This window comes from Pongo pygmaeus, chromosome Y (assembly GCF_028885625.2).
Source record: "Pongo pygmaeus isolate AG05252 chromosome Y, NHGRI_mPonPyg2-v2.0_pri, whole genome shotgun sequence".
In the NCBI taxonomy this organism is placed as follows: Eukaryota; Metazoa; Chordata; class Mammalia; order Primates; family Hominidae; genus Pongo; species Pongo pygmaeus.
In genome coordinates this window covers 11,206,648-11,210,878 of record NC_072397.2, presented here as the reverse complement: position 1 = coordinate 11,210,878, position 4,231 = coordinate 11,206,648, and positions in this window count along the sequence as shown.

Below are 4,231 nucleotides of genomic sequence, written 5' to 3'. Positions count from 1 at the left end.
TTTTTGTAGTCCCAGGATTCTAAAACTAAAAAAGGACTGTTGTACAATAATTCTGTATGATTTCTAAACTTGCCTATTGATATAGTCTGGACATTTGTTCCTCCAAGCCTCAGGTTGAAATGTGGTCCTCCAGTCTGCAAATGGCACCTAGGGGGAGGGTTTTGTTTGTGCAGTGGGGCTGGATCCCTCATAAATAACTTGGCACCCTCACCATGGTTAATAAGTGAGTTTTCCATTGTATTAGTTCCCACAGTGGAGCTTACATCCAAATACGTTGTTGAAAACAGCCTAATACCTTCTCTCTTTCTCTCTCTTGCTCTCTCCACCTGTGACATGCCCATTTTCCTTTTACCTTCTGTCATGAGTGAAAGCCGTGTGAGGTTCTCACCAGAAGCGGATGCTGACACCACACATCTTTTACAGCCTGCAGAACTAGGAGCCAATGAAAGCTCTTTTCTTTATAAATTTCTCAGTCTCATATTCTTTCATAGGACCACAAACAGACAAAGACATGTATCTCTAGCTGATAACTTGCCTATATCAGTAAGCAGTGGAGCTCAGCATTCACTATCTCCTGCATTCCATAGAGGACAAAGAGGTGGTTTACAATGGTCCCGTGAACTTGTCCTTACATCCAGCCCTTGGCTTGCTCTAGCTTTCAGCTTCTTCATGGAAGCAGCCTAACCTTTTAAACTCCTCCCTTAGGACCAGTATTTTTTTTTTTGAGATAGAGTCTCACTCTGTCATACAGGACCATGGTTGGAGTGCAGAGGCATGATCTCAGCTCACTTTGACCTCCACCTCCCAGGTTCAAGAGATACTCCTGCCTCAACCTTCCAAGTAGCTGGGACTACAGGCACGTACCACCAGGCCCAGCTAATTTTTGTTGTTGTTGTTGTTGTTGTTGTTGTTATGTTTAGTAGAGAGGGGATTTCACCTTGTTTGCCAGGACAATCTCGACCTCCTGACATCAATGATATGCCTGCCTCGGCCTCCCAGAGCTCTGGGGTTACAGGTGTGAGCCACTGTACTCAGCCTGGACCAGCCTTTTAACTTGTGTGTTTCTGGGGTCTGATGTGACAGAACAGGCATTCTGTGATTCCGCCAATTCTCACCCCCTCTGCAAAAAAAAAAAAAAAAAAAAAAAGAAACTCAACTCACAACTATCCTTAGATAAGGACACCTTAGTGAATGATTCTATAACTTGGGATAGAATGTATGACAACTTTTCTGACTGTAGATCTCAGAATAGCCACACACATAGGATAAAAGAACAGTTTTAATTTGATGCTTTTTCTCCTGCCCAAGCCAGCACAGTGTTGCATACAGACAATTTCCACTGATTCACAGTTTCTTCAGAGAAGAGAGAGTTGAAGGTGTACTTTCAGCCTTTTCTTTTCCATTTTTTAATTATTTGTAGATGTTCTCTCTAGTCTTACCCTTTGGGAAACATTAGGGGTATTAGACAACTGGGGCCAATTAGAAACAAAGTACATGGATGGGGCTCACAGTGACCATAACAGTTACGTTACTGGTGGCTTTGCATTCCAGCCAGCAGAGGTGCACCACCAGAGAAACTAGGGAACAGCATCATTCTGCAGCAACCAACCATGGTTGATGGGTCTGCCAGGCTCAAATCACTGGCCAACTGCCAAATCCCACCTTGGCTTTTCTCTGCAAAACTTCCAAGACTGTAATAAAGAGGCAGCTTGGTGATTAACCACAGAAGGGGCATGTTACCCCACCCAATCCCAGCTGCCATACTTTTGACCACCCTAGCCCTATGTGCTCCACCTATCCCCAGGCTGAAAATCAGAGGCAATTTAGTGGTTAAGGATGAAGTTTCTGGCCCTACCTGGATCCAGTGGGCAAGTAGTTTATATAATAAGCCTTAGTGCCCCTGTAAGGAAGATCACTTCTGATATATCTAATGGAAATCACTGGGCATTATAATCTCTACAGCACATGACTTTATTCAGAAACAGAGAATCCCAGTCTCAGCTCCAGCCCCTCCCACTGTTCAACAGCAGATGTCAAGGGAGCTGACTGTCAGTCCTAGGCCCTCTTGCTGCAGGCAGAAAGCTAGCTCATCTGTGCAGAGACCTTCCAGTAACCATCACAGCCAAAATTACAAGCATGCCATTCTCTGTTCCACAACAGAATCTAAGTGGACACAGTCTGAGCTCCAACCTGTCCAATTTCAATTTCCAAAATGGAATCATTAGTAATAAGCAACCAACCAGCCAAAAAAAAAAAAAAAAAAAAAAAAGCCCGGGAACGGATAGATTCAGGATGTATTCTACCAGATCTACAAAAAGCTACATCATATTCCATTGTGTGGGTGATCCTAGTTTGTTCAACAGGTTCTGTATGTATGCTTACACATGCACACACACACAAACACACACACAAATGCACACACCTATGTTTCATGTTCTCCCAAAAAGCTGTAGTGGAAATGCCAAGTCGGCCTCTGGTATCATCTGAAGGCTCAGTGGGGAAGGACCCATTCCTTTGCTTGCATTACATTGTTGTCAGCAGCCTTGTTCACAATGGCAGTTTTTCAGGGGTTTCTTACAGCTCTCTAGAGAACATGCAATTATGTTTATTTATATGGTTTACCATATATTCCTTAGCCTTTATCTCTAAACTTGAGGCCGGGTACAATGACTCAGGTCTGTAATTTCAGTACTTTGGGAGGCTTATGTTGGAGGATCCCCTGAGCCCAAAAGTCTGAGACCACAGTGATGTATGATTCAGCCTGATGACAGAGCAAGACCCTGCCTCTAAGTAAATAAATAATAAAAATACAACTGATAGTAATATTTTTGTTTTACAGTTTGGAAACACAAATTTCTTTGATCAAATGTAAGACTATTTGATAGTCACTAACACAGCACGTTTGCTTGTGCATGGGAACGAATGCAGAAAAGCAGTGGGATTGGATGTGATTTGATGATAAATATTAATTAGATTTGGTTGTTGAAAACTACAAGAATCTGAGTTAACACCATAGTGACATGAGTAATTTTGACAATATACAGCAGCTTATTTTAAACTTTCAGTTAGTCAACTAGAGACCTAAATATTATTTTAAACAGTTCAAAAACTCATGTGGATAATGGAAAAATGGCAAGTTTTTATTTTTATTCATTTCCTGTTGGTTTTATACCTTTCATTCTCTCCTTTCTCTCTTCCTTATTCCCTCCTTCCCTCCTTTCCCTCCTTCCTTCCTTTCTTCTTTCCTTCCTTCCTTCCTTCTTCCTCCCTATCTTTTCTCTCTCTCTCTTTGTTTTTTTTTTAAGACAGAATTCTGTTCTGTTGCCTAGTCTGGTGTGCAGTGGCATGATCTCAGCTCACTACAACCTCCCCATCCTGGGTTCAAGCAATTGTCCAGTCACACCCTCCTGAGCAGCTGCAACTGCAGGCATATGATAATAATCCTACCTATTTTTTCTTTTTTGTATTTTTAGTAGAGACCAGTTTTCACAATATTTGCTCAGGCTGGTCTCGAACTCCTGTCCTCAAGTGATCCACCCACCTCAGACTCTCAAAATGCTGGGATTCCAGGCATGAGCCACAATACCCACCCAGTTTTATTCATTTCTCTCTTCAGTGATCTCTCCTATCTATTTTAGTATTTTATTATTTGTTTTTATTTCTGAGACAGAGTCTTACTCTGGTGCCCAGGCTGGAGCACAGTGGTATAATCTCAATACAGGGCAAACTCCATCCCCAGGGTTTGGGATAACATCCATGGGCCACCAAAGCTGGCTAGCTTTGGTATGATATTAGACATGAGATCTTGCCATGTTGGCCAGACTCGTCTCAAACTCCTGACATCAAGAAATCTGCCCACCTTTGCCTACCAACCCTGCTGGGAATGCAGGTGTGAGCCTCCGTGCCCTGCCTCATAACTGTTTTAAAGCTCAGTAGATAAGCAATATTGTCTTCCTGGAATGCTTTATGTTCACAAAAAAACTATGGCACTATTATTTAGCCCCTTCGGATAAAGTATGGTAACACACAAAACATACACACACAGACACAGACACAGTCAGTGATCAAAAACTCAGTGTAGGCCAGGACCTAAAATAAAAGATGAGTTGCTGCAGTTGACTAGAATTAAACCAGACCAGGGTTCACCCTTACCCAGCCAAGAGATGTAAACAGAGGCTTTCCAAAAGGTCTATCAGATTCATGTTAGATTATTCTCCAGCCACAGCAAAGG